Source organism: Artemia franciscana, chromosome 19, assembly GCF_032884065.1.
Source record: "Artemia franciscana chromosome 19, ASM3288406v1, whole genome shotgun sequence".
Taxonomy (NCBI): Eukaryota; Metazoa; Arthropoda; class Branchiopoda; order Anostraca; family Artemiidae; genus Artemia; species Artemia franciscana.
The window spans coordinates 24,101,148-24,128,105 of NC_088881.1; the positions used below are offsets into that span (position 1 = coordinate 24,101,148).

General features: G+C 35.4%; 1 protein-coding gene across 2 annotated transcripts in view; it reads left to right on the plus strand.

The window, feature by feature from the left end:
* The window catches only part of LOC136039456 (sodium/potassium/calcium exchanger Nckx30C-like), a 71,409-nt gene that overhangs the window by 29,837 nt on the left and 14,614 nt on the right, over positions 1-26,958 (plus strand). The window lies entirely within an intron of this gene.

A 26,958-nucleotide genomic window follows, 5' to 3' on the forward strand; every position in this document is an offset into this window, starting at 1 on the left:
GTCTGTGGAGATCAATTTTTAAAGAACTTCAGGAAATGGGGGCATGGCACCCATTTGTCAATTATATAATGTTGATTTTACTATTCAATGCATCGATTACGTGAGATTGCATTCTCAAACCTTCTGCAGCTTGCTAATCATCCAAAACCTTAAATATCAACAATTTTCTCCTGTGGCTCCCTGACTAGTATGTGCTTTGTCTCGAAAAATTTGAGAGAACAGATTTCAATCCGAGAAACCAGACGTCAGATCATATTTCTTTTTGAATGTAATCTGTTAATTTTTCCGGTAAAATTAAGAACAAGTCAAAAAGACAAAAAGGGGCAAAAAGAGAACCAACAATGAAAATTCGTTGGCATTTAGTTTTTGTATGAATAAGACTTGATTGTTTCTACTACGAAAGCAACGAAAAGCAAGAGAGAGAAAAGAGACACAAAAAGAGATATATTTTGAAAATATGGTATGTGCTGATTGACCGAAATATTTTAAATTTTCGATCCGCGAAGAATGAGAGCTTAATAAACAAACATGTTTAATAAACAAACAGACATTCATGATCAACCTTCTGGTAAAAAATATAAAACTTCCTATTCTTTATATAGCGGTTTGAAACATATGCTGTACGGCTCTCTGATATGCTGAATTCGGTGGTATGATTTTCTTTCAGATTACTTTCTTGTTGGGGGTGGGGTTATTACTTCTGTTTCTTTTCAAAACTCACCTCTTAGGATTGTAATTTTTGGCAAGAAACCTTAGACTTAATGAATTTGCACAAACAGAGCTAAGATAAAAACTAAATTTTTTGTTTATATTTGGTTACTTAAAAAATCCCTTGTTCGCAGTTTTGATCACTAATAGCAAGAGTCGTGATTTCTTATAGTTCGTTACCACGAACGGTTTTCGTGAAAAAACAAGTCTATGTTACTGTGATGGGTTCCCATGTCAAGGAGGTTCTAAATTATGAGAATAAAAGTAATGAGAGCAAGAAATATTCAAAAAAAGTTGCACCTGGAAAAAACTCAATAAACGAAAAATGAAGCACATTTTCCAAGATTGTAATTTTGTATATTAATATTCGACTTAACATTATACTGACACAATTTGTTTGTGCTAAAGTAAAACTTCATCTTTAACGTTGTGCTTACATCAGACTTCATGATTTGCCAGATCTCTATGACGAAACCAATTATTCATTCTGTAAGTTTTCACCTTTTATGATTGAACTTTCGTTTTTCTCGACCTCGAATGTCAGTGTTTCTTATTGAAGTTTCTGGAATGGATAGTCATACTTTGTGGGTGACAATCAAAAACCTCGGACCGTCGAAAATGTTTTAGCAAGGTTTTCAGCCGTAGAAAACTTTTGAAAGCCGTGATCCAAATATGTATGTCATCCAATAGATGGAAATTTTCTGCTCCTGTGGAAACTAAATATTGCGAATCATGATGGATCGTGATTTTGGGGAAACATTTCATGAAGTATTATATGGAGCAGTGTTGCCAGATTCTCGCATTTGTTTCATATCAGCATTTTTTTTGGTGACTGCACAATAAATTCTTTAATCATTATACTTTTCAGGTTGAATTCTTTTAAAAAAATTTATACGTGGTGCACTTTTACCCCAAAAAGAGCAGCTTTACTTTTAGACCTGTCGCACTGAGTTCTCGTAAGGGAATGATTAAGATAAGTTTGTTTTACTTTCGCATGTAATTTTGCAGAACGTGAAGGTATCTTTGAAACAAGCAACGAGGAAAGTCGCATTAAAAGAATCTCGTTTTTGGTAGGCTCCATGAGCGGCGTCACAGGAACCAACTTAAACAGATGTCATTCCCCCTGTCTTTATTTATATTCATCTTGAATGACAATTGCCTTGTACTGCAAAGTATACTACTACAAACCACCACCTGGGAATCTGGCATAGAATAAATGAGAAAGGCGGTGCTTCTGAAAAAAAAAACATTATTTTTCCACAGAAAGCATAATCTTCCATATACTCCAGAAATCGGGTCGTTTTTCCATTTGTTAAACGTTTTAATTATAAGCAGATAATGGTGGATAGTACGGTATGTTATTTTGAGCTTTTTTAGGCGCACAAGCTCCCTAGAGCATACTGACTAGCCATTTTAATTTTTTTTTCAATGTGTTTCTTTTTTTTATTTCCAAAGAAATTATTTCTATTTTCTATCTGTCTCTCACTACCCAGTCGTTGTATAATTATGTTATAGTAATTTTTTGAGATTAATATTAGCTTGTAAGAGGTCAAGAGATTCAAATAAATGTCTTCTCCTGGATTTTCCATACGAAACAATCCGAGAGAAAGATTTATTTCATGCGCATCTGTGAATCATCTTACAATTAATATATATATATATATATATATATATATATATATATATATATATATATATATATATATATATATATATATATATATATATATAAAACTCAGAAAAACTAGGTAGAAAAGACAAGATCAAGTATTAAATTAAATCAGAATAAATAAATATGAACATAAATATGACATTAATAGAGATATGACCACTACTGCGGCAAGTAGGACGTGTGTATGCTGTTCTAATGAATTCATAAATTTGACGTCGCTCGTATGAATCTTTTTTCAAAATCATAAATCTTCACAAATTTACTCAAACTGCCGACTCAAACTGCTGACAGTATTCATTCAGTATTCAGTCAGTATTCATTCAGACTTCGTCCAGTTAATACCAGTGTTGAAGAAGGATTATATTTTGAATAGTGATTTCTGTGTTACGCAATAGAGCAAACTGATACGTTTTGTAAAAGTACTGGATCTAATTACTCAGTGACGAAGAAATTAAATCTTTTTTGGATACTTTTTCTGGAGAATTTTAATGAGAAACAGACGAAGGCTAGCACGTCTGTAAATAAGAAAGACAATCAAAAGGTAACATTTTTCTAATTATCCGATATGTTCATGGCAAAATCAAAGCTAGCAAAAACTGGTATATTTGTGTCGAAGTACTTAACGAGAAAGCGCAAAAACTTGCTTGATTTGGCTCGAAACAAACTTGGTTCAAAGAACGCAAGGTCAATCGATGGAATGATTTTTGTCAAACAGGGTCCGAATATCAGGAAAATACGACGTGCAAAGGATCTTATCGGTGAAGGATCATCAGCTTAGTTATTGCTTTTCTCATGTCAGTTTGTGTAGTGTCATGTTCTCACTCTTTGTTTCTTTCAACCATATTCCGCTTGCGTTACCCTACTTTTTGTTTCTTTTTCTCATTTATGCTCTTCCTTTTTTTCTTTTTTTAGGTCTCTGCTTATCCTCTTTATCAATTTCTTTTTACACTTAGGTCATATCAGGGTCCCGTGATTGATTGAAAAATTATGAGGAAAATAGATTAGTTATTGATGATGTGTGCTCACTTTCTCGCTATCACTTGTAATTCTTGCTCCTGCTTGTTTTCTAACCGCTTTGTCTTGTCTTTTTGTCTTCAAAACTTTCTTTGTTCTCGACATGGCATATCTTTTAACCGCATATGTCTTTGTTCTTCACTTTCATTTTAATTTTGAAAATATTTTTAAATGTCTATATTACCCTGTTATACAGGTCTGTAAGTACCCTGAAAAATGTCTTTATACTTTCCAGTTGAAAATACTATATTCAAACAATGATTAAATTCCATTTCTAGCAGCCCTTCCTTCGGGGAACGTGGGGGTCTTGTCATCCACAAATAAACAGTTATCGGACCTTTCAGCTATACTGAACAAAAATTTGTCATCTCAAAATTTTGATTGGACGACTTTGGGAGAAAGAACGTGGGAGGGAGGCAAGTTGCCCTCTAATTTTCGGCTCACTTACAAAGGGTACTAGAATTTTTAATTTCCGTTCAAAAGAGCCCTCTCCCAATCTTGTAGGACCTTTAGTGGGACCCGATCACCCCTGGGAAGAACAAAGAGAATAAAAAACACACACCCGTGATTTTTCTCCTGGTAAACAATGATACGCTGAATCTGATGGTGTAATTGTCTTTGAGATTCCTTTACTTTGGGGGAAACCACCTCTTTTCAAAAATTAGGTAAGGTTCCCCAGGATCGTAGCTTTTGATCGGTAACATTTCACTTAATGAATCTAATATATTGGGAATCAATATAAAAAGTTAAATCCTTTGATGTACCTGTTGTTATGAATTCCGTTTCTTACAGGTTTGGTCACTATTGGGCCGAATCGCTCCTTACTTAAAATTCTTTACCATTATCTGTTTGAAACTAGTTTATTAAAAAGCTTATTTGTTTATGAGAATCTTGTGTCTCCCCTCTCCCTCACCTTACATCCTTTCGCTTTCTCCCTCCCTTCAAACTCTCTCATTTTACCACTCACTTTCTCTTACTCCCTCTATTATTCAGTACCTCTCACTCTCTCTCTTCCCCTACTTTCCAATGTCTGTCTTTATCCCTATTCCTCTATCTCTCATGCTCTTTACTTTCTCTTTTCTCTTAATTTTCTCTTCTCTCCCTCTACAGTAGTGGAGGGGTTCCAGTCCCGATCAATGTGCCCTAGCAACCGGTCCCACATCGCTAGTAACCAGCCACTATTATTGATTATGTAAACCCGGGTGTTATGTAATACAATAGGGGGTATATTTCTTCAAGAATTCTTTGGTTGTTACGTGACTTGTTACTTATCCAAGATTTTCTTCAAGATTTCTTAAAGTCTTATTTCTCGAAACGTTTTTCAAAAAGTTTCAAGACGTTTCAAGACATTTTCTTCACGATGTTTTTCGTCAAGATTTCTTCGAAACTTGTTGCTTCAGGTCCCAGTCAAGTGGGAAACCCCCAGCTGTAACTGAGAAAGACGGATTGCGGACACCTGGTTATTACGTATAATATAGGACATATTTTTCTTCAAGAATTTTTTATTCGACATTTTTTTCTTCATGACGTTTCTTTCTTCGAAATTTCTCTTTGTTTCAAGATTTTTTCCTCAAGACACTTTATTCTTTAGAACAATCAGTTTTATCAAGAAAAGGTCTGAAAATGCCTAAGGAATGCTAATTTGTGTCAAAGAGATGCCACATGGCAGCCATATATTGTCAAGATGGCCTGAACTGCCTTGAAGTGTCTTGATTTAACAAAAAAATGGTAAGTTCACAACGCTCAAATAAAAATGTATGTCAGGATATTAAAACGTCTGAAAACGGTTTAATGATGAGGACGGGTGAAACAAGGTGCCACGAGTGTTCAGATGAAACGCTATTGGATATTTTTGTTTCGGCTTAAACTGTCGATTTAAGTTTTATAGGGCTTATACAAATATTTTTGTTAGAAAAAACAATATTTGGAATTTTTCTTTAAGTTTGAATGGTCAATTTTAGTTTATATGGGTATTTTTGCAGAAAAATGGTTGAAAAGTCTTTAGAAAAGATAATACATACCACAAGGATGCCAGGGGGCAGCCCCATTTTGCCACGGTGGTGGCGTGAACTGTGTTAATGTTTGAAAATCGAAGACAATATGTAAATCAACGCTTAAAGTGGTCATTTTGCTCGAAACAGGATGAAAATAATCAAATTTATGCTTCAAAATGAGTTATATATCCTTAAAATATGGAGGCTTGTGACAAAAATGGATTCTTGCTGTAAATACAATGTAAATGGAACAGACTGCCACACGCTAAGACAGTCATGGTTCCTGGATGGTAATTCAATTCTTGTTATCTTATCCAATCGTTTCGTCATTTGCTTTAATAAGGAATTCCCACAGAAAATTTGAATTAAGTCTTACGTTCACAATAAAATAAAAATTACTAATTAAATGATCATCTTACACTATCACTTTACAAAATAATCGTTGACAGGTTTCATTAACAATTATAGTATGTTTCAGTGCTTCCCTTGAATTTCCAAGCACTTGTGCGCGATAGACCAAATAAACAATAGCCTCCATATATAAATTATCCCCCTCATTAAAATTTACATATTTTAACCCTCGCCATTTTTACTAATTGATTTCTCCCTCCCATGAGAACTATTTCCGGGAATAAGAAGAACCCGACCCATGGCTCATGGAGAAACAATAGGGGTTTTATTGATCCAGACAAAAATCCAGTGAATTTTCCGAGTGGGAAACAGCCTATCACGTAAAATCTGTTTCCTGGAACATAATAACATCAATTCCTTGTTGGTTCAGGTGACTAAGGCGTCAATCCATCGGAAAATCACAGGTTTTACGTCCGATTCCCACACAGGGAGAAATACCTTTTATGAAAATTTTAAGGTTCCCCGAATCAAAACATGTCTTGTGTAAGCTCGATCATAAGAAGTCTCGGAAGAAAAGCCGTCTTGAAGAAAGAAAAATATCTCGAAGAAAAAAAATTTTGAGGAAAAAAACTTTTAAAAAATGTCTTGAGGAATAAAAAAAATCATGAAACAAAAACTCGATGAAAAAACATCGCGAAGAAAAAATCTTTTAGAAAAAACATCTCCTAAAATATTACATAACAACCAGGTATGCACAATACGTCATCCTAAGTTACAACCGTGGGTTCTCCGCATGATTGGCATCTGAAGAAACAAGTCTCGAAGAAATCTTGAAGAAAACGTCTTTAAGAAAAATATCTTAAAAATTCGTCTTGAAATGTCTTGAAACGTTTTGAAAAATGCAGTGAAGAATGTCTTAAGGAAACAAGTATTGAAGAAATCTCGAAGAAAACAGTTGCATAAGTAAAAATTACGTAACAACTAAACAATTCTTTAAGAAAAACACCCCCTATAGTATTACATAGCACCCAGGTGAACAAAATCAATAATACCGGTTGGCTGCTTGAGATCTGGAACCGTTTGCTATAGTACTCTTATCGGAACTGGAATCCCTACACTACGCTCTTCATCCCCTCCCTCTATCTTTTTTTCTAGTTCACTTTCTCCTCTCTCCCTCTTTTTGTCCCTTTTATCTTTTTTTCTATTTCTTGATCCCGCAACCCTTACTTTGTCATCCTCTCTGTCTCTTCCTTTCCCCTCTTTCTCTTACTTTCCCTCTATTTCTTCCCCTTCTCCTTACTCTATTTCTCCCTCCCTCCCTCTCTCTCTCTCTCTCTCTCTCTCTCTCTCTCTTTCTCTCTCTCTCTTTCTCTCTCTCTTATTGTTCAATTATTGTCATGCGCATATATATATATATATATATATATATCTATATATATAAAAATAAGTTGTCTGTCTGTGGATGTGTGGATGGATGTGTGGATGGATGTGTCAGGTGACGTCACCTGAAAAAACTGGATTAGGTGACGTCAAAACTGAAAAAACTAAAAAAAGGCAAAAACTACAAAAAAAACTAAAAACTAATAAAAAAAATAAAAAAGCTAAAAAACTAAAAAAACTATAAAGGTAAAAACCAATAAAAAACTAAAAAAAAAACTGAAAAAACTAAAAAAAGGCAAAAACTACAAAAAAAAACTAAAAACTAATAAAAAAAGTAAAAAAGCTAAAAAACTAAAAAAACTAAAAAAACTAAAAAAAGGTAAAAAACTAAAAAAAATAAAAAATAAAAAAAAACTAAAAAAAAGGAAAAAACTGAAAAATAAGCTAAAATAAAGGTAAAAACCAATAAAAAACTAAAAAAAAAAAGGAAAAAACTAATAAATGACGACACTCAAAGAGAAAGCGACCAGGACAAAAAACTAAAAAAAAAGGCAAAAACTACAAAAAAACTAAAAACTAATAAAAAAAATAAAAAAGCTAAAAAACTAAAAAAACTAAAAAAAGGTAAAAAACTAAAAAAACTAGAAACTAAAAAAAAAACTAAAAAAGGTAAAAACTAAAAGAACTAAAAAAGAACGAATGTATATACAGACCGGTACACCGGGATACAAATGACGACCGGGACACAGGGAATATAAATAACGACCGGGACACAGGGACACAACTACAACGGGGACACCGGGGGAAACAGGGGGATATAAATGACGACCGGGACAAAAAAACTAAAAAGAAATAAAAACTAAAAACTAATAAAAAAAACTAAAAAATCTAAAAATCTAAATAAGCTAAAAAAGAAAAAAAAAGGAAAAAAATAAAGGAGAAAAACAAAACTAAAAAACGAATGTATATACAGACCGGGACACCGGGATACAAATGATGACCGGGACCCGGGACACAGGGAATATAAATGACGACCGGGACACAGGGACACAACTACAACGGGGACACCGGGGGAAACAGGGGGATAACCTGACAATCTATTTATATGCAAAGACAATGGGACAGCAAAGAATGTTGTATATTCGCAAGTTTTACGTAGTTAAAACCATATATATATATATATATCTATATTCACAGGTGGGACATAGGGACACAACTACAATGGCGCGTAACTATTATGGCGCGTAACGACTTACGCGCGCGGGGGGGCTTGGGGGGGGCGCGAAGCGCCCCCACCAACTAGGTGTTGGGGTGGCGCGAAGCGCCACCCCAACAGCTAGTATATATATATATATATATATATATATATATATATATATATATATATATATATATATATATATATAAGAAACAGCATTTGTTTAAATAATTTAATTAATCAAGCTTTGAAAAAGTGGGTCAACGCTATAGATATATTATTGATTTCTCTCTATCCTATAATATCGAGTTTTCCAATTGCTAGAACTTTCTTTGTTTTATCGGATATACACCACGAAAGCCTCTTGCGTGGATATTTCCAATTCAAAAGCCTTTTAATGAATGAGTTTTTGGAAAGAAAACTAAGAAATGATGCTTGTAGTGTGCTTTTGTTTTACAACAGGGAAAATGGAACTTAGCATCCTGGGAACATCTGCATAACCTCCAGGGAAACATTTTCACTGCGAATTTGATTGGATAATAAGATATTTTTATGTTCATTCGTTTATTTCATAATATTCATCTTGCAGGAATAGATCATGAACAGAGCTAGTACGTTAGGACTGTTGAGAGAACCATATATTGGAACTGTAACTGGCGAATATTTCCACCAGGTTTCAGTTTATCTCCTCTTTTTTAAAAAACGGCACCGGGGTACCGAACACTGACAAGAAGTATCGGATTATATCGTTGTGTAAAAAATAAAATGGCATATCTTAAATTTAACATACCCAGAGAAAGAATCGTTTCACAAGAAAAAGAATTGCCAATGATATTGTACTTATCCTAAGCAAAGGTGATGGTAATTCTGAATATCTGTGAAGTCGGTACCTTTTGACAGCTATCGCGTTCAAGTTTGTCAGGGATGGTCTTTTGCTGCTGACCCAGACCAACTACGATATTGAATATTTTAATGCAAGTGGATTATTGGGCTCCACAGAAACCCCTGACAATTTTTCCTCAGTTGGAAGAGGTTTTGATGTATTCTTCAAGAATAATAGAAGATTGATGTCAGGAACAGTTCAAAATGAAAAGTGAAGGAGACAGACAATAATTGACAAACAAAATTATTCCCTCTCATTCAAACAATTACCTGACATGATTTTTCACACTAAATGCCAAAACGTTGTTCCATTAACTCAATACTTGCAAAACTTAGCCGACAGAACTCAGTTCGTCCTTGAGCATCTATCTCAGCTCTTGGTGCCCGTGATTGTAAGCGGGATGGGGCAACGAAATGCCACATTGGTTTCATGCTTCTTAGAAAAATAAAGGTATACACACCTAAGTTTGATTTTACAAAGTCGACAAAAAAGTTGCTACTTTGCATTTGACTTTAGCTTCTTTTGATTTATAATGGGATCACACAGGAATTTCTCTCCTAACGTTGGCCCGAAGACCACATTGTGAAGGGGGAAAATTTTTGGCTTAAAAATACACTTTTTCCGATTTTTTAAATTATCCCTGACTGGAGGAATGTTCTGACACTCGAATCTCTGGACAACAAAGGCCTGAATTTTGGAAAATTACTCCAAAAGAGCAGGTTCATCTATGAATTTTTATTTTTAGACGATATATATATATATATATATATATATATATATATATATATATATATATATATATATATATATATATATATATATATATATATATATATATACTAGCTGTTGGGGTGGCGCTTCGTGCCACCCCAACACCTAGTTGGTGGGGCGCTTTGCGCCCCCCAAGCCCCCCTGTGCACGTAAGTCGTTACGCGCCATTGTAGTTGTGTCCCTGTGTCCCACCTGTGAATAGATATATATATATATATATATATATATATATATATATATATATATATATATATATATATATATATATATATACTACTACTACTACTACTACTAATAACTCACTGCAGCAACAAGCCGCCTGAGGTCAACACAGCTACGCACGCTTGTCCTCCAACCTAATCTATTTAAAGCCTCCCTCTTTATACCCTCCCAGGAAGTTCCCATTTCCTTTAAATCTTTATTTATGACATCCTCCCAACCCAGACAAGGACGACCTGCTTTCCGTGTAGCCCCAGACGGTTGGCCAAAAAGGAAAATCTTCGGTAATCTGTCATCCTTCATCCGTAGAACGTGGCCTAGCCATCTCAACCTTTCTTTCATTATAGCCCCAGAATGCGGGATTGAACCACACTTTTCGTACAACCTACTGTTTGAAATACGGTCAGTCAGCCGGGTACCCAGAACAATCCCTAGGCAATTTTTCTGGAAAACATCTAGTAAACCTGCATCCGCTTTTCGGAGTGCCCTTGCTTCGGAACCATATTTGACCACTGTCATCACTGTAGCTTCCAATATCCTAATCTTGGTTTGTAGGCTTATCTTTCTATTCATCCAAACTTTTTTTTAACTGTGAAAAAAACACCCTGAGCTTTAGCTATTCTACCTTTAACATCTTCACTGCTCCCACCATCTTTACTAATAATACTACCAAGGTAACTGAAGCTCCCAACCTGATCAATCTTTTCGTTACCTAATGTCACCTGTTCATCTTCACTTATTCCTAGCCTTAGTGACTTAGTCTTCTTAACATTAATTTTCAAGCTTATTGTAGCACCCTGAACTCGTAAAACCTCTAAAAATTCATTCATTTTGCTCACACTTTCATCTAATATGCTTAAATCATCAGCATAATCTAAGTCCAGGAGTGTTCTTCCTCCCCATTTGATTCCATGGTCTCCAATTGCCTTTCCTGTGCTCCTTAAGACGAAGTCCATCAAAATGATCCATATAAAGGGGGATAGAACACAACCCTGCTTAACTCCTGATTTAATACAAAACCAGATGCTAACCTCATTTCCTACCTTAACCGCAGCAGTATTATTCTCGTACATAGCGCAAATCACTTTAATGTATTTTTCTGGTATATCATATAACGATAAGACCTTTGTTAACGCTGTTCTATCAACAGAATCGAAAGCTTGCTCATAATCGATAAAACTAAGGACCAAAGGTGTTTGACAACGAAGGGACTTCTCAATTATTAACCTAAGAGTGAAAACATGGTCGACACATCCTCTACCTTTTCTAAAACCGCATTGTTCTTCCCTTAAAACTTTGTCAACAGCATGTCTCAGTCTAAAAAGTATCATATTACTCAGTAATTTGCTACCTACAGAGACCAGACTAATGCCTCGATAATTACGAAACTCACTCTTGTCACCTTTCTTATACAGTGGTTTAATTAAGGTTTTCCTAAAATCATTGGATACTTCCCCTTTTTCAAAAATCATGTTCATAATCTTCAGTAGCTTATTCCTAACCTCAGAGCCACCATATTTAAGGAACTCATTAATCATACTATCAGCACCTGGGGCCTTATTATTTTTTAATCCTTCTAGTACTGTCGCTAATTCTTCCTCACTAAACAAATCTTCCTTCACATCAAAGGTATCACAAACTTTTTCATTTTCATCTATATCTTTTCCTGCAACTGTATCTCGGTTTAGCACATTCTCAAAATGTTCCACCCATCTTTCTTTAACTTTTTCCTTATCACTAATTGTGGCCCCATTTCTATCTTTAACTGGGACTAGTCCGGATTGGCTACTCCCTTTCAATTTATTAACATGCCAGTATAATATTTTACTATTATGCCGTCTAGCCGCATCTTCCAGATCCTCAGCAATTTTATCCATTTCCTCCATTTCACATCTCCTTAGTTCATATTTTAATGCTTTCTCCACTTTCTTTACATTCCTTTTGTTTTCATACGACCTATCACTCAGATAATTCTTATACAAACCCCTTCTACTCTCTATTAAACCTAAAGCTTTTTCACTAATATTCCTAGTTGCTGTCTTAGCACTCTTCCCTAGGACACCATCAGCAACTTCACAAATTGTTTTTCTGTAATTATTCCATCCATCTTCCACATTGTCAAATTTTAAACCCTCAAGTTTAGTACTCAACTGTTCCTGGAATTTTTTTCTCAGATTTTCATTCTGAAGTCTACCAGCATCATAACTTACCGGGAGGGAGTTACCCTTCCGAAATTTCATCTTTAAATTAACCTTAGACACTACTAGATGGTGAGAACAATCCGTATTCAGATCTATACCTCATTATTCTAATGATGTGTCCCTGTGTCCCGGTCGTCATTTGTATTCCCTGTGTCCCGGTCGTCATTTGTGTCCCGGTGTCCAAGTTTGTAATTTCTCTTTGATTGTCCCGGTCGTCATTTATATTCTCTGTGACCCGGTGTCCCGGTCGTCATTTGTGTCCCGGTGTCCCGGTCTGTAATTTCTATTCGAACAATCCCTGTGTCCCGGTCGTCATTCATATATCCCGCCTGTGCCCCCGGCGTCCCCGTTGTAGTTGTGTTCCTGTATCCCGGTCATCATTTATATTCCCTGTGTCCCGGTCGTGATTTGTGTCCGGGTGTCCCAGTCTGTAATGTCTCTTTGAGGTTCCCGGTCGTCATTTATATTCCCTGTGTCCCGGTCGTCATTTGTGTCCCGTTGTCTCGGTATGTAATTTCATCAGTTGACAAACATGACGTCAGTCGACAAACAACTTCATGACGCATACAGCTCAATCCTTATAATGACGTCAGTCGACAAACATGACGTCAGTCAACACACAAACATGACGTCACTCGACAAACACACAAACAGACATCTTACTTTTATATATATAGATATTGTATATATATATATATATATATATATATATATATATATATATATATATATATAACGAAAAGAGAAATCACCAACGCAACAGCACAAACACATTAAAAAAAAGGAGACAGAAGGAGAAAAGGAAGACTGTTTTCCTAAATTAGTGATTAATATAGACCAGTACTTGAATGAGGCCTTAACCCTACTCATCCATACAATCACATAGGTCAAACAGGCTATCATAGCTATATATATATATATATATATATATATATATATATATATATATATATATATATATATATATACAACAAGCTGATATGCCATTTCATGCTTTGATATGCTTTTTATTTAATATCTAAACGTTTTTGAATAAATACAGGTTTTGAATTTAGCTCACCGTATATGAATAATTAAAATGAGTTGTATGTTAGTTTTACTTTTTTAAAACTAATAATAACCTTATAATAATGTAAAGTTTTATTTTTGTTTCAGTTGAATAAGAATGACTCCTGAATCACAAAGGCTATTTAATTAGAATAATAGCCTCTTTTAAAAGTTGAAAAGCAACTTTAGCGTAAGAGCGAGCTACTGAGGAGAGGGAACCCATCTCCTATACGTAATATTTTCTGTTCGTTTTCAGTTTTAATGCTGCTTTTTGCTTTCAGTTGAAAAAACTTGTTTTTGTTTCATTGCTGATCGTTTGTTAAATAACGTTGGGAACCTAGCTCACTCTTCATGAAAAATTCTCTTCTCCCACAAGGAATTTCTCCCTGGAAAGATTCTCCCACGTAACTTAAATTAGCAACATTTGCGGAACTAATTTTTCTAAGGCATACTAACGAAACGGCCGAAGAGGTCGAAACTATTTTTATGAAAAAGAGAGTCACAAGTTGAGCGATTCTTAAATAACTGAAATGCATGAAAGAAAATATCTTTAAAATATGTACGTAATATTTTGTGTTCGTTATAAATTTTGATGTTATTCCTTACTTTCAGTTGGATTTTTTTTTTATTTAACAACAACCACAAGCCGAAGTCATACAATACGTTTGGTTTATTATCATATAAAAATCATAGTTATGAAGCTGCTTAAGGTAAAAATAAATGCTAAGATTGGCCGGAAAAGAAATTCAAAATTTAACGTGAAGAACGAGGTATTGAGGAGGGTGTTGACTTCCTCATATACATAATATGAGGAGTTTGACCCTTCGTCAATACCCCGCTCTTTACGCTAAAGTTCGAATTTTTTTCCAATCCTTTAAGAATGGTCCCTGAATCACAAAGGCCGTATAATTAGAATAAATAGCTATTTTGAAATTACTAAATTATTTTACTGTAAACAACCAGCTATTGACGAGGGGACGAACCTCCTCATATAAGCATTAATTTTTGTTCGTTTTAAGTTTTAAACGTTACTCCTTACTTTCAGTTGAAAATACCTGTTTTGAAAAATTTGATTTCTGATCGTTTTTAAATTATGCTGGGATATCCAGCGACCCCTTTAAAGAAATCATCTTCCCCTATAAAATATTCCTCCATGGAAAGTTCCTCCCAAGTAACCCGATCCCCCCCCGAAAAATCCCTCCTGAAAATGTCTGTATACTTACCAATAACCAAAACTATATTTTAAAAATGGGCAAAGTTCATAACTTGTAGCCCTTCCCCCTGGGACTCTAGGGAATTAAGTGGCCCTCACGAACATAGTTATTAGATGTTTCGGCCATGCTGTATAAAATGCCTATCTCCAAATTTGGTCCGTTGACTTTGGGGAAAAATGAACGTGAGAGGGGGCTTAGTTACTCTCCAATTTCTTAGGTCACTTACAAAGGGCAGTAGAACTTATAATTTCCGTTCGAATGAGCCCTCTTGCGAAATTCTAGGACCACTGGGTCGATAAGATCAACCCTGGGGACAAAATACAAAAAAAAACAAATAAACAAATATCTTTCTTCTGGAAAAAAAAACTAAATTCCACATTTGTGCAGATAGGAGCTTGAAACCTTTACAGTTGGAATCTCTGATATACTGCATCGGATGGTGTGATTCTCATTTTCATTCTATGACTTTTAGGGTGTGTATCCCCTTTTACTCGAAAATAGGGCAAATTGTCTCAGGCCCGCAACTTTTGAAGGGGAGGACTAAACATGATGAAACTTATATACTTAAAATCAGCATAAGAACCTGATTCTTTTGATGTGTCTATTGTTGTCAAAATACCATTTTTTAGAGTTTTGGTTACTATTGAGCCAGGTCACTCCTTATTAAAAGTTCCTGTATTTTACTGTTGTTAATATCAACCTATATTTTCCCGTGCTCATAACCGCTCTTCGCCTTCTTTAGCTCTCTTGTTAATTTTGCTGATATTAACACCCCGCTTACTTCTGGAAGAACAAAGAGTGGAGTCCGTACAAAACTAGTAGTCGTGTTACAAAGAGTCTTACTTTGGTTTGATGCCATTGTTCTTTTCCTAAATGTTTTCATTCTTTTTTTCTTCCTGCATATCCCACAATTATCCTCAATTGTATGAAATTTATCTGTCCAAATACTCTATTAGTAAATCAATGGTTAGTAATATCTGTTTCTCAGGCCTCCTTCTTGATGAAAATATATTTTTCAAGCATTATATTGATCAGTTAAAATTAAGGTATGCAGACACTCTAAGAAAGCTCAATCATATTTTTCCTTGGAAAACTAAAGCGGAAAATTCCTTCTCCCCTAACATGCTCTCTCACTTTCTGCACTCATCTGAAAGCTCATCAATATATACCAGGTTTGAATTTAACGTGGACCTTTTTGTGGTTTCAGGTACTCCCTCCTTCCTATCAGTTGACCTACTTCCTTAATGGCTGATGAAACAGCCATGTACATCTCAGGTGAAATAACTTATTTAAATAAAGCTAGAAAAATATTTATCGTTCATTTTATTTAGGATGCATCTTTTGGAGTCATAACATCACTGTGTGTCAATATGGCCTCTGAAACCTGGCAGTCCCAGAATTTTTATGAATATATTGTAGCCCTCCTCAGGTGAAAAATTATGTTTTACGCCTCTAATTGGCTGTAAACACCATTTTGCTATAGGTTGACTTCAATTGTCACCTAAAAACTACAATGCAATCTTCATTCGAGTAACACTTCTCCCAATATTTTAGGAGCGACGGTTCGATACAATCACCACTGGAAATAGGAAAACAAACAAACACATGCCTTTTCATCCTTCAGAAAAATCCTTGGAGAGGGAAATTTCTGGGGGATGAATATTCCGGGGGAAATGTTACACTGGGGGTATTTGACATAATTACTATACGAAATTCTTGTTAATTGTCTTACATTTTCTTTGCCAAATTTTACATGCGGACATTTTCCATGGGAATCATCCAGGGGATTTTTCCCGCTTGTTTTGTTTTCTGGGAAATAATTCCACGGAAAGGAGTATTTTAAGAGTGGTCGAGAAACTGATTAGAGATTAGAGTCTTATTCAAATGAAAGAATGGTAAGGAGATTTTTTCACGCTGAATCGTCGGCAAGCAATTTTACAGGGGGATTCTCAGTAAGGATGGAACTGCCTGGAGGAAATTTAACGCAGGGGAAGGGGTGCACTTCATCCTGATAAAATTTCTATGGCGAAGTTTTCTGTGAGAGGAAGTGGTATCAAACAGTTCGTGGTAACGAATTGTAAGTAAGGAGCGACCCGGCTCAATAGTAACCGAAGCTCTAACAAACTGAATTTTAATGCTAAGAGATTTACCAAAAAACTGTAGGTTCATGCTGATTTCAAATGTATAAGTTCTATTAAGTTTAGTTGTGTCCACTAAAGGTTACAGCCTGAGAAAATTTGTCTGATTTTTGAAAAAAGGGGGAAAAATCACCTAAAAGTCATAAAATGTTAACGAAAATCACACCATCAGATTTGGCGTATCTGAAAAGCCTACTGTACAGGTTTCACCTGAAAAAAAATCTTAAATTTCGCATTTTTTTCTAGAAGAAAGATGACAGATGGGTGTTTATTTGTTGTTGTTTTTTTTTCCAGGGGTGATCATATAGACCCAGTGAGCCTAGAATATCATGAAAAGGCTCATTCAAACGGAAATTAGAAGTTCTATTGCCCTTTTCCAGTGACCGAAAAATTGGACAACGACCAGCCCCCCTCCCATGCCTCTTTTTTCTTAAAATCGTCTGATCCAAATTTTGTTCAGCACAGTTCAAAGGCCGAATAACTATGCATTTAGAGATATCATGACCCCCCCGCCCCATTCCTTGGGAAAGGTCTTTTAGCTACAAAATTTGCCCATTATTTACGTATTACATTTGTTAATGGGAAGTATGCATAAATTTTTTGAGGGAGGGGTATTTTCTTCTGATGGGAGTTTCCACCGGGATAATTTCCTATGGGAAGGAAAGTCTCGGGGGGTGATTTTTTTAGGAGAAATTTTACTCTGGGAGAATTTACCAGAATTCCTATACGAAATTCTTCTATGTCTTACTTTCTCTTAAGGGGAATCTCTTAAGGGAGACGTTAAGGGTAATTGTCCGGTGTAAATTTTCACAAGGATTGAATTGTTTAGAGAATAAAACCTTGAGGAGGAGGGATTTTTCTATGGGTGAACATCCAGATTTACTGGCATTATTTAAAAGATAATCACAAATTGAATAAAAAAAAAACAATATTTTTCAACTGAAAGTAAGGACCAACTTCAAAACTTAAAACGACGGGAAACTATTTCGTATGTGAAGGTGTTACTCCTCCACAAAACCTTTTATAAAGGGTAAGCAACATATTTTATAAAGGGTGAGCCAGATTTACCGGTATTATATGAAAAACGAACATAAATTATTTTATATATGAAAGGTTCCTCCCTCCTCGACACCTTCCTCTTTACGCTAAAGTTGGACTGTTTAACAAAACTGAAACCAGGTTTTTCTGTTTAATTGGAATAGGACTCTTTTTTGAAAGTGCTAACAGCTTTTGTGTAAATAGCGAGGTATTGAGGAAGGGGCAACCCTTCGTATACGGAATAAATCTGCCAAATTACTATATATTTTTTTTCATTTTTTCATGTAGAGAGAGCCAAATTCGCACCCGAATTAGTTAAAAAACGCTCCGAAATTAAATTAAAAAATAGGGTTTTTTTTTTAACTGAAAGTAAGGAGCGACATTAAACCTTAAAATGAAAGGAAAATAGTCCGTATATGAAAGGGGCTGTACCCTTACCAACGCTTTGCTCTTTACGCTAAAGTTTCATTGTCTTAAAAAGTAGAGTTGTGACAAAGAGTCAAACTTTAGCGTAAACAGCGAGGCGCTAAGGAGGGGACAGCCCCTTATATATACGGAATAATTTCTTATCGTTTTAAGTTTTAATGTTGTTCCTTACTTTCAGTTTAAAAAAAAAATGGTTTTTATTTAAATACTTTATGAATCGCTATTTGTGCATAGTGTGGTTTTAAATACTTTTTCATATGTAAAATTTGCTGTGTTTTAACACCCTCGTCTTCTTCTTCCTCACGACATTTCCAATTTGATTGATTGACCACCCTCTTTAACTTGAGGAAGGAAGTGAATTGTAACAGAAAACGGCAATTTGAACTCATTGTCAATTTTAGGCTTACCAGGCAAATTGTTCTCTCTTCTGAGGGGAGAGGTCATAGGTCACCCATTTCCTCTTCACAGAAAGGAGATGTCATTAAATCAGCCGTTTACTTTTGTGGATTCAGGAAAAAATCACATCAATAGTATAGTTTGTGAGTCGAAGAAAAACTGAAAGACCTGATTTCGAAGACTAGCACAAAGAAGAGGGGCAACCGAAAATGTCTGAACTTCGGTGCATAGAAATGGTTATAATTATCTTTAAAGACTACTTGCGGCAAACACAGTACAGTGTATCCCAGCATACTAAAGAAAAAACGTGACTCACTAAAATTTTGATTTCACTTAAATCGATTTTCTTTTGAAAAAAAAAAGATTACCTGTTAAAGGTATAGAGCAAAGTAGAAACTTAAAACGAACAAAAAAATCTTCTATGCCTTTTGATGCTCTTTTTTCGGTTTAACATAAGATTATTCCCGATTGTTTTGTAGAGAAATCCGAAGTGAAGTTACATTGGCAGGGCTAAGACTATAGACTAATCATCAAAAATGTTCATCTTAACCAGAAATCTTTCGCACTAAAGAAACAAAAATAAGAGGGTTTCTAGAGTTTACATAAGGTTTTATTGGTTCTTGATTTCAAGTAAGATTTAGGTGTATTTCTTCATTTTAACACCTTATATACTAGTAGCATTACTATCATAGCTTACACTGCATACCACTACTAGGGCTTCTAATGAGTTACAGAAATATAATGTATTATTATGCCAATATCATCAATATTATTCCACGCTGAAGACAAAGCCTTTTACGTTAGTGTGTTATATCCTGTTAGCTATTAAATACTTCTGGGCCTGTTAAGCAATATTCTTGATTTTCTACGCTGGTTTTGCGTTTTCACTAAACTACTACATTTGTATTTTGCTCTTTACTTTCATAAGAAAAACATTGTTTATTGTAAAACTAAGAATTTGTTTTGTTGGACATTTAATTTTTTTTAAACTTTACTTGCGTTCCAGTCTGCTCACCACTGTGTGTAAAAGAAAAAAAAACAAAAATATACAACAACAAATAAACGACTAAAACAGATAACGTTTTGGTTTCCTTTAGACAAAATTTGTTTGGCACCTACCCCAACACAAAGATTGAAGTCCTTCTGCCCTCCATCCTGACTGTTCAAATGATACCTGAAAGATTTCAATTCCATCACCAAAGCCGTCTTTGGGATATTGTAGATATGATATTTTGATTACTGGATACCCATAATGTATTTTGATTTATCTATATCCCCTCCCTCAAGTTGCAGCTAAGAGTCCACTTGTACCCTCCGCCACAAAACTCTCTCTCTCTAAAAAAAATAAATAAAAAAAAAACATTAATCTCAAAGTGTTGATTTGTCGTACTTGTAAGACCGTGAACCGAAGTAGTTTTTCTTCAGCATTAGATCGTCGTTATCCAAGGACTTAGGGCTGTAAGTTTCCAACTACAGGGACAAAACAGTTTTTGCCCAGGCTCCTAGCCCCCTCCTTTTTCCTTCCGCTAAAAATGAGGTATCCTTTTAATCTAGAGAACAATCCCTTAAAGTTGCAAGCCATTGGAAACCCAACATTAAACTTGTTCCCACATTTTCACCGTAAAATCTATCTATTAGCAATTGGCAAGCAATTTGCATAATTTATGACCCATACTTCTGGGTTTCTGGGGGTCTTGCAAATCCAGAGGGATATGGCTACTTTTCTCTACTCTGAGCGGACAGCCTCAAAACAGTACTCAAATGCCTTGGATGGTTGGGGTAGCAAAAAAGGCACGGGAGTAGGTTGGCCCCTTTCAGTCACTCTTGACTCTTGGAAAAGACATCAGAACTTCAGTTTAAATTTGAACGACCCCCCTCCCTTTGTTCTTACGACCACCGCTTTTACAAGAAGTGATGGGGAAGGGGGATGGGCTAAAGGTGGAGTCTTTGTATAGATTGGGATAGAGGAGACGCGTGTGCAACTGTGTTACCTTCAGGTGGTTTGGCGCTACATTGAGTTGTAAATAATAATAACAGTGCAGTATCTGCAATATGTAAGATACAGCTTGGGGGATCAGTTTGAAAATTTCTGGGTAGCAGAACGCTATACCTGCAACATTTTGACTATTACTTGTGGAGATTGAGCTGAAACATTTTAATCGTCTTCCGCCAGAACTTTTTGACCCTATTAGCCCAGGTGGAACTTTGAATCTATTCTTGGTGAAGAGGTGAGATAAATCAAAGGACAGTATACTTACCAAGCCTATCAAAATCACACATCTGTATTATCTCAGGAATGCAACAAAGATCGAATCAAAAATGTCAGGGAGTATTTGGGGTGAGGAAAAGGACTTAGATATTTTGTTTGCGTGTTCCAAAATATTATTGTGGCCTACATATTGGTTTGTTCGAAGAAGGAACGAAAATTTTAATTTAAAAGCTCTAAAATTTTATCAGTAAGCCACTGGGTTAAAGTCCATTAAAGCATGGACTACTAAAGCATGGACCATTAAAGCCACTGGGTTAAAGTCCATTAAAGTCCATTATAAGTCCATCCATAAAGTCCATAAAAAGCATGAATGTTTCACAGAAAAGTATGGCGAAAATTCTTTTCTAATCAGCTGCAAACTAATACTTTAGTCACTTGACTTTGAATATTTTTGTTCCTTCAAGAACAAAATGCAAAACGATCAGGGACGGACAGACTTCACCATCATGAGTTTTGCCACTTTATTTGGCTTGAAAATGACTTTCAGAGGTTTCTTGGCCAGTTGGAGCCCTATAGAGAAAACTAATTAGTAACTAGTTTATGGCCTGTATCGATCCATGATGACCTAAAATGAGCCCAATTTTTTTTCTTCTCGGCTTGTAACTTACAGGCCCTGTAGACATGGCTAGGTAAATTTCCATGAAATCAAGACTATCCTGAAGATGCTTATTGTGGGGTTATGGTAGGCCTTCATCTGAAATTGGATCAACAAACTTTGTTTCGTTAGATTGGCTTCCATTAACATGGCATCAAGTTGACCTCAATGAAAACAAATATTAAAAAAACTGTTATATTGAAAAACGACGCTCAAAATATGTCCAAGTTTTGTTTTCGATCTGCTAGCAGCTTAGTGGGCCAAACGAGCCGAGAGGAACAAAATTATTTTTGGAAAAATTGGCTGAATCGATTCGTGAGAGCCCGTTAGTCTTAGCACGGTTATTTTTTGATCGTTGGGGAAATTTTGGGTAATTAGACTAGACCAAGTGGACCTTAGCGAAGACAATAAATTTTGGGAGAAAATGATATTGCATTGATTATTGGGCTACCAATTCGAATAAATTTTATTTCGATCTCCTTTAAATTTCAGACCATGAATACACCTCGATTAGAATTCTATGACCAATAATTAATAATCCCTCCAATCACCAGTAACGCTATAGTAAATTTTGATGATAAGCATTTGTTTCAAAAAACTACTGCGGATTGAAAATGTCATCTGAATAAACAAATTATCCTCAAAGTTGAAATTACAGTCGTAAATTTTGATTCTAAAGAAGGAAAGTCGAAAGGGGTTCACAAACATTCCCCGTATTAACCAATAATAAAACCCTGTTTACTAACATTGAAAAAATGAAGCAAAATAAATTCATAATATAATTCAAAGCTAGAACGAATAGAAATGAGACTGAAATAAATAATACCCCCCCCCCTAAAAAAAACAACAACAGTAACTAAAACGAATAAATAATCATAACAATAAAATACATATAAATAAATGATTCTTAAAACGAAGAGAAATCAAAATGAGCAATCAATTACGACTTTAAAAAACATAAAATACACATATAAACATAATACAAATACAAACATAAAATACAACACACAGGGTTAAGGCTACCACTTCCTAAGCCTTCTTAAGATCAGAGTGTTAATTATGCCTTCGTGGAAAGAAATGTATTTTATTTCTCTTTTGCAATTATGACAGTGAAAAAAAATAAAAAAAAAACATTGAGTGTTACAGGAATTATCATAATTAAGTGTTAAACGACCATTCTACTTTCTTCAATTCTTTCCAGTATTCTTAATTATTATAGTAAAGCAAGCAAACTTTCGCATGCAAACCGATTAGGGTTCGCGTAGCGCAGGTGCCGATCTCCTGATTCTCTGCCCTCGGCCGGGGTGCAATGCGTGGTTGGGGGCAAGCCATCCGACGCTTTCCCGTGCTTTTCCCTAGATTTCTCTAGGTACCCATTTGAAGCTGGGTGGACTTTTGGCTTGTCTTACGGGGAAACGCCACTAACCCTCGTCCTAAACCAAACGGTCGGCACCACCGAGATTCGAACCAGCGACCCTTCGCTCGTGAGTTCGGCGCGTTAACCACTCGGCCACGGACGGACAAATAATTATTATAGTGCTTATTTTTTATTTTTATGACAAATAGAAATAACACTTTTGAAATTATATAAACCAAAAATATAATCCAACCAGCTCGTGGTAACAATTGTCAGTAAGGAGCAACCTGGCTCAATAGTAACCGAAACACTGAAACTCTAAAAACGGAGTTTTGATATCCATTTATATATATCAAATGAATCTGCTATTTATGCTGATTTTAAGTATATAATTTTATTAAGTTTAGTCTTATATATTAATGACTACGAGCCTAAGAAAATTTGCCTGATTTTTGAAAAAAAAGGGAATACCCCCTTAAAGCCTAAGATTCTTAATGAAAATCACGTCATCAGATTCAGCGTATCAGAAAGCCTTTCTGAAGGGGTTCCAAACAGCTATCTGCAAAAATGTGGAATTTTGTATTTTTGCCAGAGGAAAGATCACGGATGAATGTTTTTTTTTTTTTATTCTTTTTTTGTATGTTTTTCCAGGGGTGATCGACCAAGTGGTCCAAGAACATCTTGAGAGGGCTCATTCAAATAGAAATTAAAACTTCTAATGCCGTTTTTAAGGTACCAAAAAGATTGGAGGGCAACCTGGCCCCCTCCCCCGCACGTGTTTTTCCAAAGTCATCCAATCAAGATTTTGAGATATTCATTTTACTCATCATATTTGAAAGGCCCTATAAATATGCCTTTAGATATAATATAGCCCCCCCCCCCAGCCCCAGGTGCAAGGTCTTTAAGTCATAAAATTTGTCCTTTTTAACACATAGTATTTGTTATTGTGAAGTATGTATGTATCTTCGGGTGGGGAGGATTTTCGCTGTTTTTTTCCACAGGGGATTTTTCTATAGGGAGGGAAGTTTCCAGGGGCTGAACTTTGGGAAATTATACACTGAGTAATTTGATGAATGCCTATAAAAATTGTTTTTAAAAGTCTTGATTTCTCTTTTCCGTCTCAATTTTGTGCGTGGAGTTGTTAAGGGTAATTGTCCAGGGTGAACTTTCACCGGGATTGGATTGTCTAGAGGATATTTCCGTGGAGATGGGGCCAGATTTCCTGGCATTACTTAAAAACGATCAAAAAGTAAATGAAAAAACAAGTTTTTTTCAACTGAAAATAAAGAGCAACATTAAAACTTAAAACAAACAGTATCTATTACCTGTATGAAGGGGATGGCCCCTCCTCAATACGTCTCTCTTTATGTTGAAATTTGAATTTTGTCTCAGTTCCATAAGAACGACTCCTGAAACACAGGGGTCGTTTAATTAGAACAATAGGAAGTTCTTTAAAAGTACTCAAAAAAATTGCTTAAAGAGTGAGGTGTTGAGGAGGGGGGAATCCCCTTCATACGTGTAATGACTTATGTTTATTTTAATTTTTAATGCTACTTTTTACTTTTAGCTGAAAATATTTTTTTTTTAAATACAACTTCTATAAAAGAAAAATGAAACCCAAGGTATTTAAAGGGGTTGAGAATAAGGAGAGCGGGCGTTATTCCGCTATTGTTTATCAACCCTGATTAGCATTGTGATTATAAAAAAGACGAAGACCACACTACCTTTCTATCACAAACACCAAAAACAAGAAGAACAATAGGGAATTTTTTTAAGACAGTGGGAAACAAATTAGAATGAATATTTCAGCCCTATGTCCAAGGGCCGTCCTCAGCAATACAACTAAGAAAAAACAACTTACAAGAGGATAAAATCAATAAAACTAAAATGAACAGTTTTTCAAAACAGTCCCAGCATCCTTACCTTAGCGAAGTTCAACCAGGACTGATAAATGAATTGTAATAAAACGAGGCCATTCATTGAGATGAAGGAAAATGATTTAAAAATACGTTTTTAATGCCAGCCTAGATTTTTTCGCTGCTGATATTATAGGTCTATCTTATAGGTCTTCTAGGATCTTATAAGCTTGATCTAATAGGATCTTATAGGTCTGATCTTAAAAAGTCAGTTTCCGAGAAAGATACCAAAATAATATATGTTTCAGAATCTATGTAGGACAGAAAACTGAATCCAATTAATTTAGAAGCCTCCCAGCTGAAGTCTCTGATTATAACGAATGAAAATTACACTACTCCGCACACAGATTGCTATCAGTAAATGGTAGAACGATATAGACCTATAAGATCAGTTCGCTTTGGATTTTATTTATTCATCAATAGCAATTGATGTTCGTATCAAGTTTAAACCACTATGTTACTCAATATCTGCTCGTCTTAAGTTTTAACATGGCCCTTTACTTTTCTTTGAAAAAATTATCATTTATTTTAATTTAGAAAGTATGGCTCAGAGTTTGGTCCTAGTCCGTAACAACCGAAAACTTAAAAACGTGCTAAAAAAAAACTTTCAAGAATCGCCATTTGAACCTGATTTAGGAATGATAGGTATTCCTTCGGTTAAATGGTAAAAGTCTGTTCCAAAAAAGAACTGCACCAAAATTCTGAAAAACAGCCTGAAACCCCAAAAAATAGTGCCGAGACGAAAATGAAACTGTGTCTTTTGAATCACCAAAGCCAAAACACCATCGGAATAACTACAGTCCCCCATCTTGAGTAATAAAGAAGATTATTTTTTTGCATGGAAAGCAGTGACGAATCTCCTTTTTTTCATTCTTCTGCATATTTTTTCCCTTTTTTTTGTAAGACCAGGGGGGATAAACACAGAGATTCAAGTGAAAAAAAAGAACAATACTTTGGAGAACGAAGAATAAAAAATTCCTTCATTAAAACAAAGAAATAAAACTTTCCATTTTCTAAGCTGAAGTTGCCAAAAGAATGTCGTGACCTCTCCGAAGGTGGAATAATACCACACCCTCACAAGCGATTGTTTTACTTTCACAAACAACAGAAGATCAACAACTTGAGAAAACTCTTTTCTTCTCCTTAAGAGGGATCCCTTGTTCTCGTTTAAGAGGTATAGATCAATTAAAGTTAAGAGTTTGGTGGGTCAGAAAAACAAATAAAAGATTGAAAGGCAGAGGAATCCAAGATGCTAAAGCCAGGGGCCTTTGCACTAGACAACTTCACATACACCAGAATCCCAGAGGCAGGACTGAATAAAAAAGACCGAACACCAGATCAGGATAAAATCTTACCCTCCAGAGACCAGGAAGTTAAGACAGGGGCTGAGTATATACGTTGCAATGGACAGCGCTCTATCTCTAACTGAGGAGTAGGCCTTCAAAACAATCAGCATACAGATCGTATGTGGTCCTCCAACAATCACACTATGACTCATAAAGCCTTCCGAAAAAGTTGCGAATTGCTGCGAAAAGTTTGAATAATAGTTAGTTCTTGTTACTTTTAAAATCTTAGGAGTAAAATGCACATAACATGGCAAACTATTTATTTTATTTTCCCAGAGAGAACAAATTGAGACATAAACACAATTATCAAGTAATTTGTGGTAACGCACTATAGCTAAGGAGCGAACAGGGTTAATAGTAGCTTAAACTCTAAAAAAGGATTTTCGTTAACGATTTATATACCAAAAGAATCTGCTTTTCATAATCATTCCAAATATACAAAATCATCAAGTTTAAAGTTACGCATCAGAGGCTGCGAGCCTAAAAAAGAGGTAGAAAGTACCCCCAAGGGACCAGTGATCTTAATGAAAATTATATCACTCATCAGCAGAATACCGAAAAACTCTATTATACAGGTTTGACGCTCCCATCTACGAAAATGTAGATTTTTGCAATTTTTCTTTTCGAAAAGTAAAACCATAGGCGCGTTTATTTGTCCCCTCCCCAGGGATTACCTCTACGAACCAATGGTACTAAAAGACTAATTTGAACTGAAATTAGAGGCTCTAGTGCCCTTCTTAAGTAGCCACAAGGACACTGCCATAGCAAAATGATATTTTCAGCCAATACGGGGTATTGAACTATAGTCTTTGACCCAGACAGGGT